At 39.0% G+C, this 12,351-nt stretch overlaps 1 protein-coding gene across 2 annotated transcripts in view; it reads left to right on the top strand.

Moving 5' to 3' along the window:
* The window catches only part of SMYD3 (SET and MYND domain containing 3), a 397,913-nt gene that overhangs the window by 348,755 nt on the left and 36,807 nt on the right, over window positions 1-12,351 (top strand). The gene's annotated exons all lie outside the window — the stretch shown is intronic.

The raw sequence follows: 12,351 nt of genomic DNA, 5'->3' as shown, positions 1-12,351 counted from the left end.
CTCCTCACTGCTGCATGTGTTCACATCCTGCCCCATCTTTGATCAGATGATTTCTGGTTCAGACTCCATTGCCATGAGGTTATCAGTGTTTTATGCGGAGCTTGAGGGATAGGTAGCTGCCTGTAATAATGCGTGTTCTCCGTACACTCTAGACACAGAGTTTACAGAAAGAATAATAATAAAAAAAATATTGTAAAATACAGTTTTAACTGGAAATGAAAAATCAATGGTCCATATTTTGGACCATGAAGCGGGGGAAGTACTTGCCGTTTTCTCTTGGTCAGTACTTGTTCCTACACTATGTGCTGGGAGATTTTCAGAATCCGATGGCCTTTTATCAACAACAAAGTATGCTCTAGTTGATCCTGCTTCATGTGATAGGTCCTGAAATTGTTTGGAGCCTGGAGTTGTAATGAAGTTTTCGTCATTGGAGAAAGGGTAGATACTGTCTGCTCTGTATTTGCATTGTTTGTAATTAAATATAAACCTGTGCTGAATGTCCAGATATAATGTCATTCATGCATGAATGTTCATTCTTGGTAAGGTATTTTTTAGAGCATCTATTTCTTCTCTGTGGTTCTACACGATGTGATGTTCCAGTACATAGTGAGATATTGAGAAGTGTGAGAAGTATGCTAGTGCTACTGTGAATACGAACATGTTAGGTTTTACATGTCTTCCCTAATCAAACCAGGATGCCATCAGCATTCAACATTTTGCATGAAGAAATTTCATGTTTCTGATGCCCATTTCTGAATAAACTCTGAGCTTTACTTAAGAAACAAAACAGCATTTCAGAGCTTTCACTATGAAGTAATTAGTGAGAAATCTGCATAGGCTGTTATATATCAGAGCTGTAGGGAGGCTCGCTATTCATAATGATTATCAGTTCTCATAGAGGAGGGCATGAGTGCCTACAGATTCTCACATTTCCTCAGGGTGAAATTCACGTCATGCATGTTCCACTTAACCTTTCAAACAGGGAGTACGTAGTACTGCAGCAGTAGGTCCTTCCTGCCAGCCTTCTACAGTGTGGCCCACTCCACATGAGCAGAGTAGTCTGCCTGTTTAAACATGCCCTTATTAAATTAAAAAAAAAAATAGCACCACAAAACCCACAAAAACAAACCCTCTTTTTAATATATATTTTATAACTTAACTCAGTACTTCACAGTCGAAAACTGAGGATTTTTCTACAGATATTTCTGAAAGCAGAGATCACATTAAGACCAAGTGCAATTTTACCAGATAATTTAATAAAGCTTTCTCTGTTTTTCTTACTGAAGTGTACTGTAGTTTTCAACCTGTTTAATGCAGGAGCCTGGAGATGAAGGTAAGGGTTCAACTGTGTGTTCAATTAGTATCTCTTAAGGAATGCTATTTACATGAGATATTTTACCTTTTTTTTTTTTTACACCTGGAAGAGCTTGCCCTTGTTCTCTGTTAATCCAAAAGGATTATTTAAGAAAGATTTTCAATTGTTACTTTTTCTTTATACCTTCAAGTCATCACTACAAGCTTTGACACACCTGAAACAAAATCCTCAGTTTCTCATTACAACAAATTGTGCCCTAAGCAGCAGGAGAGCAAAGCCGAGGAAATCTTTTGGGATGCACTGAATTTCTCCTGTTGAATCAATCTACTGCTTGGCTGCTCCTGCAGTTCCATTATAGCTATCTATTTTCCTTTCCTGAGCTCTGGAAAAAGTATTCATACAGCTCTCCACAGGGAATCACCTGAGAATTCTAGCAGTCTGTATTTGTTACAACTTTAAAGGCTCTGGAGATTTGGTCAAAAATAACTTTAATTTCAGGTAATGTGTTTATTGTGCATTTTCCATTTCTTTAGCAGCAGGATTAATTTTCAGTGCTGTGTGACACATTGTATCATAATGTATGTTTTCATTTTGATGGTTGCTGACTTTTTCAGAATTATCCATTTCATGTAACTGGCAGAGACAGATGGTTAAACTACATAAAACTGACTTGTCATACTGAATACCAACCTCTATGTTTTAGGTAGTGGTGGTAGCCTATGAGGAACATAGTTTAGGACCTCTCAAATATTTTTAGAACTTCCAAAAGAAAGGGATAGATTGTGGCTGTCAAAATGAAAATCTGCCTTCTGCTATTGTACTGAACCATACCTGTCCATTATTTGTTAAAACCTACAACATGCACTTTCACTGAATAGCCTAAGCCAAATGATTCTATGCAGCTTTTCTTGTAAGTGCCACAGTAAGTTTGTCTGTCCAAGAACCTTAACAAAATTTAGGCAGTTGCCTAAGTGAAAGCTGCCCCACATCATAGTCAGCACACAGCAGCTTGCAAAAATAAACTTCCTTTCAAAGCCTCATGAACCTTAACTGTAGAATAACAGAGCAAGAGGTGTTACATGGGTTTGCCTAGTCTCAGCATATTCACAGTCTGGGCTGTTGCTTTTGAAGGATTGGATTCACAGATACTGAGTAAGGCAGACTTCTGTTAGGTTACCTCTGAGGAAGGACCCTAGGATTTAGCCCTTAAATTGCAGAGAAGGCATATATATTATGGGGATTTGGTTCTGTTTTGGGGTGTGTTTTTTTTCTTGTCTTCAGTGTTTACATTGAAAGCAAAGCATAGAAGTATGTTACAGAACTCTGCTAAGTGTCCTCAGCTTTGCAACTGAGCCTTCAGGATTTAGGAAGCAGAAGGGGCTGGGTAACACTGTGTCACCTCTCTGGGTGCCTGTCACATCAAGTCTGGTGAGATTCTGGTATAGAGAGGACAAACACGTTTGTTTCTGTTCTGCACTGCTCTCCTGCTGAAATTACAGCTAATGTACAAGTCCCACTGATTTTCAGATGGACTGTTTTAATTAACAGCCCTTCATCTCCAATACTGCAGCAGTAGGAGTTACTGGAGGGCTTCAACATTAAGGAAAGGAATTTCCTTCTTTTCATTCCGTACAGAAGTGTTGTGCAGAAGTGATGTTCTGTCTCTTCCCCCGGCAGGCTTGCACATCCTTCCTCCTCTGTTCTCCTGCTAAGTCAGCACTGAAACAGGGCTTTGCTGATGTGGCTGTTCTGCTTCTGGAGTGGGAGGGAGCTGGGTAGGTGTAAGCATTCCATATTTGTGTTAGACATGCATCATTTGTCTGATCTTCTTACTCCTATTCTCTATCCCTTCCATTGAAGGTTTGCAATATCCTATTACTTCACCTTTCCCTAGTGACAAAGGTCTTCTAGGGAACAGGGAAAACAATCCCAGTCAACACAATTTCAAATTGTTTTGCAAAGGGCTGGGCTGAAGAACAGTGGCCGGGATGTGCTCCTTGTTGAGCATCTTGTGAGAACGTGGCTGAATTTTCATTGTGTGAATGAAATGTCAGGAATTCTTTATTTAGAATTCTAATTCAATAGATATGGTGGACTGTAGTTTCTAAGTATGTGAAGTTCAATCAAAAGGCAGATTAAAATAAATCATAGTTGCTATAGCATCTTTTTTGATAAGTCATGATCTTGTTAACAAAGTCAAAACAAGCTGTAGAACCTGATATTCTTGGAAGAGACTCTGAACCTGTTTTTCCTTCTTCAAAAAAGTGATCCAGTAAAGGGTCTGATTTTATTTTGGTCATATTTCTGCACCTTTTCAAATGTGTTCTACAAGAAAATCCTTCTCTTACAGGTGTTTTGAAATATATATATGTTCTATACAATGACTGAAAATAAAATTCCTCATCTTTAGCTGTGATTATATATATATATATATAGTTCTCTGCTGAATTCAGAAGTTTCCTGAGTACTGGGTAGTTGTGAGGCACTTGACGTGTATTTACTTTTAGGTTGAAAGTCTGAATACGCAGAAAACTAAAAGAAAATAAAAAAGTGAACTGCAGTGATAAATAGGACCACTGGGGGATGCTAGTGCTTAAGGGTTAAAGTCTGGGTTTAGCGCCAGTCGGCACCCTGGCTGAGAGGTCCCCTGGGGACTTCTGCGAGGCTGGCACATTTCTGAACCCACAGATAGTAGTAATTCAGTGGCCAAAGTTCAATGTCTTAATCATAAAAACATCAGTAGTAAACATAAATCTTAACTCTGGGATCACCTGAGGGAGAGAGAAAAATGTGATGGTGGAGAAAGCAATTCAAAGGAAGGACGAAACACAGAACAGAAAGAATAAAATCTACCTTGCTCACTTTTCTGGGGTTTTAGGAAATGGTCACGGCCATTTATCTCCAATGTTTAGAGCAAAATATGCGGAAAGAAAAGAGAAAAAAATATCTTACTAAAGAGCTGTAAGAGATTTTTAAAAAATGCAGTTTATGGGAACATCTGAATAGCTGGGTTATCCTTTCCATTGTTTGAACAGAGAGGTGTGAATTAAAATTTAGGAATTGGTTTTTGGCTTGTAAATGGTTACACTGATGTGTTGTCTAGAGGTGGTAAGATAGTAGTGCCATGTAAACACCAGAGGTTTGCGAAAGGAGAGTAATAGGTACATTTGCTAAAAGGGTAGGTTGTGTCTATACAAAGGTGCAAAGATGGGAACATCACAGCTCAGTGGAACCTCAGGGAGCTGTTGCTATAAACCCAGTGAAGAGCACCAAGCAGCCTTTGATGCACCTTACACATAAATAAGTTAACAGAAGGTTGAGAGCTTGATAGTGACAGAATGCCAGATATAAACAGTGGATAGCACCAAGATCATCTCTCCATTTTTCTCTCAGGTTATTGATAGCATAGCACTCTTCACTGCTTGTGTTTGCTTAGTTATATGAAATTAGCTGTCACTATTAGTAAAAGTCAGTGGAGGCCAGCCCGTCTTTATAAACCACAGCAACGCATAGAGCAGTTAGAAATCCTCATGAGACTGTCGATGTTATGTTGTAAACTACAAAAACAATCTTCACTTAAGTATGCTTCCTAGTATAAGTCAGACCTTTTCATGCACTGTACTCTGTATATAGTCAAGTATCATGGTTTAAGCATGTTGCACAGCTTTTAAAAAAATAGTATATATATGAACGTTCGTATCATTTGTACAAAAATTGTCTTTGTTCCTACTTTATCCCAAGTTTATCTCACATATCCTTTATATGAAATAACACAGGCCTCACAGTATAATTTTTGTTACGTATTTGTTATTTTAATCAGAAACTTAAAGAAGGTTTTTTTTCTCCTGTGCTGATCTGAGAGGACAAAAACATGCAAACTGTAAACTTTTGTTGGTTGTTGGGTTCTTTTTGTGGCTTTCTGGGTAGAAAAACTCAGTACAAAATGGAGAGTGCATTGTCTCTGGGTAATTCTTCCAAAACACAGATATTTGTAGCAATATTTGCATAATTTCTGGCTTTAGTGTACCTGTTTTATAGATAAACAGGGAGCATGCTTGTCCCTGGCCTTATATCTTTAGGAATTCCTTAAAGCACTTCAGCAACTCACTCCTATCTTCTATTTCTCCTTACTTCTATCCCTCCAGATCCCTCCAATCATAACAGCCTTTTCCAAAAAAAAAAAAGGAAATGTTTTATGTCTGAAGTCTGGTGCCTAAGTTGTCTGTGCCATGATCAATCATTTTGCACATAGGAAATAGATTTTCTGTTTTGCTGCTTGCTTGCTACATACATCATGCATAGTACCAATGCCTTCCATTCTTCAGTTCTTTTCTAGTAGTTTTTCTTATACTCTTCCATCATAACCGGGTGTTGTCCTCAAAAGTGACACTGAGGTACGTAATCCTCAAAGACTTCTGTAATCTCACACTTCCCTAAGTGCTGCTCTTGTTCCTCATTTTCACACATCATGCAGAAGGAAGAAGTTCTTTATTGTGAGGGTGGTGAGGCACTGGAACAGGTTGCCCAAAGACGTGGTAAACACTCCATCCCTGGCAGTGTTCAAGGCCAGGTTGAACAGAGCCTTGGGTAACATGGTCTAGTGTTAGGCATCCCTTCCCATGGCAGGAGAGCTGGAGCTACATGATCCTAAGGTCCTTTTCAACCCAAGCCATTCTATGATTCTATGGGTAAAATTTCTTACTGTTCTCTCCAGTTCATGCCAGCTGTTTCTCAGGCATAATTTTGATATCTCTAAGTTGTCCAATTGTTGTGGTTTAAACCCAGCCGCACAGCTCGTTCACTCACTCCCCCCCACCCCCCCACCCCCCTTGCTCCCCCAACTCCCAGAGAGTTGGGGAGGAGAATCAAAAAAATGTAACTGAAAAAAGCCTAGCTCCATCATCCTGACACCCATCCTTTACATATTTGTAAACACTGATGAGGTCACCCCTCAGTCTCCTCCAAGCTAAAGAGACCCAGCTCCCTCAGCCTCTCCTCATAAGGGAGATGTTCCACTCCATCATCTTTGTGGCTCTGCGCTGGATTCTTTCAAGCAATTCCCTGTCCTTCTTGAACTGGGAGGCCCAGAACTGGATGCAATATTCCAGATGCGGCCTCACCAAGGCCCCTCAAGTAGAGGGGGAGGAGAACCTCTCTTGCCCTACTAACCACACCCTTTCTAATGCACCCTAGGATGCCATTTGCCTTCTTGGCCACAAGGGCACATTGCTGGCTCATGGTCATCCTCCTCTCCACCAGGACCCCCAGGTCCCTTTCCCCTTCACTCCTTTCCAGCAGGTCACCCCCCAACCTGTACTGGTACATGGGGTTGTTCTTCCCCAGATGCAAGACTCTACACTTGCCCTTGTTGAATTTCATCAAGTTTCTCCGCACCCAACTCTCCAGCCTGTCCAGGTCTCGCTGAATGGCAACAAAACCTTCTGGTGTGTCAGCCACTCCTCCCAGTTTAATGTCATGCCAAGAAGGAGAAAACATGACTGCTACTGCTGAGGGAGCAGCAGGGACACCAATATACTCTATCATGCGAGTAGTTGTTCAGCAACATCACTGTTAATTCGCAGTGCCTCATTCAGTACATACCACCTTTCTTCGGTAGGCTAAAACTTTGTTAAATAGCTTCATTGCTGCAAGATTTTTTTTTTGACAGTGTTCATTTAGTAGCTCTATTATTTGTGTACGGGTGCTTACTAGCTTCAATTTTAGCTTCTAATTTCAGTTTTAGTTTCACTTTCAGTTATGTCCAGAGATATTTGAATCTGAGTTTTACAGATAGTGATCTCAGAGTAATGTTAGTGAACTAAATCACCAAGTTTCCCAGAGTTTCATTTTTCTCTGACATGACTACAAGTGTTGGTTTGTCCATGTCTCACATTTCTAAGGTGTTTTAAGACACTTCTAGAAAGAGCTGTGTTCTCTGTCAATGACAGCTTCATCTGTAGCCTTTTTTTTTCTACTCCCCACTTTCAGTTAAGATGTTAGACAATTCAGGGCTTTTGTATTTTGTCTAAAATAAGGACTTCAGTCTTAGTCTACCTGCCTATCAGAGCTGAAAGCTGAAAGCTGAAAGCTTCAGTTTGGTTAGGTTTTTTTACTTAAACAGTAACAGTTGGTATCTTTATCTTGTAATCAGGGATCCTTTTATTTTCTTTGGTACGTGCATATTTGCACTTTACAAAGTGATGACTTATGCAGCCCTTGCCTGAGCTCTTTTCATCAGTCTGCTTGCTATTACACTCCAATTAAAGGACAAACATGAATAAAATAGAAGTGAGTATTAAAAGTCTACTAAGTAAATACAAAGCTCTCATACACTAACCTATAAATGCATGAGTAGATATTACAAAGACCTGTGTGCTGTGAGAAAAATGCAACATAGTTATTCAGCTGGAATGATTTTGAGAATGATTTTTGGGAATTCATAATGTCTCTGTGAATTCTGCTAAGAGGAACAGGGACAGTTGATGGCCACAGATTCTAAACAAAGGTTTGGTTAGAACCTGAGCTAAAATGTGATTGGGAAGTGATATCAAGGGAACAATTAACAGTTAAAATAGATACGTATGAAGCATACATGGAGTTTTGGATTCCTTTAACAGTAACCAAGTATTGCTTTGGAAAAGCTATTTTAGAGACAGAAGTCATGGTGAAGAAAAAGTCAAAGGGGAGGATGATCATTAAGAAAAAAAGATAAATTTACAATACTATCTCTGATGAAAGAGACAAATAAAGAGAGGGTGTGCAGAAAACAGCAGCAGAGATGTAAGGAACAATGCATTCTCTGGGGTAGGAAGAGTGATTTTAGTCAGAAAATATCTACTTTGTTTGAATAAATTGTCAGTTTGAGTTCAGGAGGCAGAGAGTGGAAACTTGGCAGTACTTCTAAGGAGAAAATCAGTTAAGAGTTCCTAATGGTGGCAATGTGAACAGTGGTGCAAAGGGAAACTTGTGGTATTTAAACAAGTAAACAGTCTAAGCAACCTTAGAGATAAAGGCTGAAAAGGATGAGAATAAATATTTTTTTTCCATTGAAAAAGTGGAAAAGGGTCTTAAAGGAAAAATACAGTTGCAAGGGAGGAAAGAGGAAAGGAACAGCAGACAAGGAGAACAGAGAAATTGAAGACCACAGTTTGTTTAAAGGGTAAATCAATGAGATTGGCCAGGGAGAGTGAGTGATGGAAGAATGGTGCTTTGAAGAGGGACATGCAGAACCAGAAGTATTGTCTAACAAGAACCATGGCAATGAATGACCAAATTCATAGTGAGACGATCCACCCAGCAGAGAAAGTAGAGAATGAAGGTCAGAGCAGTTCTACAGCAAAATAGGTGATGCTGAAGTAAGGCTGAAATTTCCCAGACTGATGTTGACAGGAAATGAACAGAAATAAATCACCATGCAGGTGATAGGAAAAGGTAGATTACTGCACTGAGTAAATCCTAGAGACCACTCAGTTACTGCTGTGATGATAAACTACAAGCTCACCAGCACCTGAATTTACTAGTTATTGAGTATAAGGGCTAAAATGTAATAGAAGATCATACTATGAATGCATTACTCAGATGTCCCTGAAAACCAGAAATATCCATATTTTCAGATCCTGTGTTTACTAAGCTTGTTCAAAATGCTACCTTAGTTAATAGGTTCATGTATGTGTCCACCATATCATATCTTTGATCTATATTTCTCTTGACCTGTTCAAGGTCTGTTAGTCAGTTTTCTTGAAGGCCATAAAACAAATAATCCAGTCCTTCTATACAGGGAATATTTGGAAGTATCAGAACTAGTTCTGAATTATCCAGTTCTGATATAAGAAACAACACAGCTATGTCATGATAGCACTCTGCCTCATACAATTAGCAGCAGAATTGTGCTGCAGGGGACTACTCAAGGAAATGCTGAAAATTTTGACTGCTACACAAAGACTGGTTGAGCTACCTTGTAAATACAACAGTTCCTGGCCTTCAAAAAATTTAGTCAGCAGTTAATCTCCTTCTTACTTCTCTGTTAGAACATCTAGATGTTGAACTATGCAATTTATAGTGAAAGGGTTGATGGTGTAATGTGACACTGTGCTGACCTGAAAAATCCTCCCACATGCATTCGCTTGGCTGCCACCAAAGATGCTGTTTCTTTCATGTCCATTCTGGTTTTCTACTAGAAAAATCTATCTGCTTTAGTCCAGAGCACCAAACACTGTCTGCTGGGCCCCAGGTAATCCGGCTCCATGGATAAGCAGGTGATTCAGTGCTGCTTCTCTCCCACACCCTTACCTCTCCTAGATGCCCTTCTCTTCCCTTGAGAGTACTGGATCCTTTTTTTCCAGGCTCAGTTTTTCATTTCATCATCAGGCAAGACACAAGAACCTGAACTGCCTTCAGTTATGTGACTGTGAAGATGGAAGTAAGAGGAAGAATCAGAAAGCAAATGACTGTGGGTAGAGCTCTGAACAAAGATGGTAACCGATTACTAATGCCATAAGGCTAGCAAAAGGCAGACTATAGCACTGTTAAGGAAAAAAGCTCTGAGAAACACAAAGTAGGCTACCCAAAGTGCCATGTAAGGTGACAAAAGTGAGCACAAGATAAATCTATCAGAGAGGGAAAAAAATTGCCTTTCAAAAAATATGGAATTCTACTAATGAACATTTAAAAAAATGTATATTGAAAACAGAATAAAGTAATTGTGGAGGAAAACTGGAGAATGCAGTGCACCCATGGGCAATAAAGGAAGAGAGGAAAGAGTATAGGAAACCAAAGAACAATTGCGAGAAGCCCAGAAATACCAAAATCAGTGAGGAAAAGCCTTCCTTTCTCTTAAATTCTTCCCATCATCACAAAAGATAAAAGAGAGAAAGGCAAAAAAAATTGATACTTTTACAGTTGCAAGCAGTTTCCTAAGACGAAAATCAGCTTTGTCTAGCCATGCAGTGTGCTCTTGGAAGAGATAGTTGATGGGCTGCCAGAACTAAGATAAAGGTCTTGAATCAAAGTGTGTTTCTTAAAGCCACATCATGAATACATTTCCATGTTAACTCAGGTATGTTAAATGGTGTGCACCAAGAACGTAATGTACTTTTAAGGCTGGCCAGCATTTCAGAAGTCTTCTGAAAACTGGCAAGAGTGACAGCCACAAGTAGAAGCATCTACTTGATGCTTCTTTCCAGTCTTTCTACTTGATTCATTATTGATGAAATAGAAAAAAGAAAAGAAAATCTTTTCATGCAATAGTGTGCTTGGCAGACTTTGGAAAATGGAATTAGATCCTATATTGCTTCAGAACAAAAGCCTTGGTATATACAGTCATAAAAAGGAAAAACATTTAGGAGATTAATTTTCTTGTCAAAGGGGAATTTACAAGACTTACCACAGCATTTTGTGGAGAACTTCACTTTAGACAGTGCCACAAAATACATGGTTATAAAGTGTTTATGTGAATATGAGTGGAGATCTTACTTGGGAAGAATGGGAAATTGATGCATCTTGTACTGTTTGAGATGTTCTGAAACACAGACATTGTATCATATGAAATACAGTGTAACTTCTTTAATCTTAGAAAACAATCACACAGAGTAACTTATGACCAGGGGAATGTCCTACTAGTTAGTTGCTTGCTTTCGTGGCAATAGTTAGAGATAAGTTATCTTAGATATTTGTCTCAGTACTGCACCAGTGTAAGGCCTTATATTTTTCAAGGGATTTCAAAATGTGTAACCAAGTTGGGTAACGTTACCTCTGCCAATTCAACATCTCAGAATTGTGAGATGAAAAGCAGGTGTACATGCTTGCAGTAAGATAACATCCTGAATACGTCTTCAAGCTTTATCTGTTGCTATCTGTCTGGATTCAGTTCATCTGTGTATTGTCTTGCTGGCATATTTGCAGTGCAGGTGAGTTCTACCAATATTGGGTATTTATCAAGGGATACTATCAAATTGCACAAGGTTTCTTGTGCCAGTAGAGAGAAAAAAAGAGTGGGAGGAGGGAAAATAGTCCTTTTCATGTAACAGAGCATGAACATTAAGCTCTGACACAAGCAAAAGTATGTTGATTTTCACTAAAATTGTTAATTTTATTAAGTACTCCATCTCTTCAACTCCCTGCCTTGCTCTGAGAGCAGCATGGTCCTAGAGAAGTACTACTGTCTTCCGATACCTTGAGGAGAGCAAGAAAGTAGAGTGTTTATACACATCTAATGTGTTAAACTGTGTCCATCAATGAACAACCAGCTCCAGATATGGTAGTGGGACATGAGTTTTCCCTTCCTGTTTGCAGTGGTGAGGACTGTCACTGTGGCTGATCTTTGCATTTGAAAAACCCCAGGGACAGAGCATTTAACACATCCAGTGACACTAATAAAAACTCACAGAGAGTTTTACTCAGACCCTGCTAAGTTCAGCAAGGGAAGACTGACAACAAATTTGCTGATAACTGAAAAGACTATAGCTCCATAGAAATCAGTAATGGTTTGTGGATCCTGGTCTTGGCAATATACAGTTTGGTGGCCTTCACAGTTGGTGATAGTGGTGTAGTGTGTATAATTCAAGGGTCAGTCTGCTTAAGGAGTCAAGCTCTAAGGTTTCTTTATAAAATCTATTTCAAAGATTAGAACCAGACAAATATTTATGAGCTCAAATGTGGAAGAAAATGTACTTCCAATTTCTGTGATATTCACCCAAAATTACTATCCTTTCCTTTTTCTGTGCAGTATTTAAATGGAAGTGAGGTTCTTTGCTACTCTTAACTAATCAAACTTCTTTTATATCATGTAAGGATGTAAAGGATTCTCCATGGAATTCTACCATTCTCTCAGGCTCAAATACAGATGTTTATGGTGTATATTAACATTTTGAATATACTTACACCAGTTTCTCTTGCTGTTACTGCTTTCTCATTAGTTAAATTCAGTTAAGTGGATTGCTGATGTCTTTAGCAAGTTGGGCTGTATTTTACTTCAGCTCTGTTGCTATTATTTTTTAGACCTGCCTATTATTCCCTGGTTTTGCAGTCATTTTATCAAG

Source organism: Melopsittacus undulatus, chromosome 3, assembly GCF_012275295.1.
Source record: "Melopsittacus undulatus isolate bMelUnd1 chromosome 3, bMelUnd1.mat.Z, whole genome shotgun sequence".
Classification (NCBI taxonomy): Eukaryota; Metazoa; Chordata; class Aves; order Psittaciformes; family Psittaculidae; genus Melopsittacus; species Melopsittacus undulatus.
This window is presented reverse-complemented; position numbering and strand designations above follow the sequence as displayed.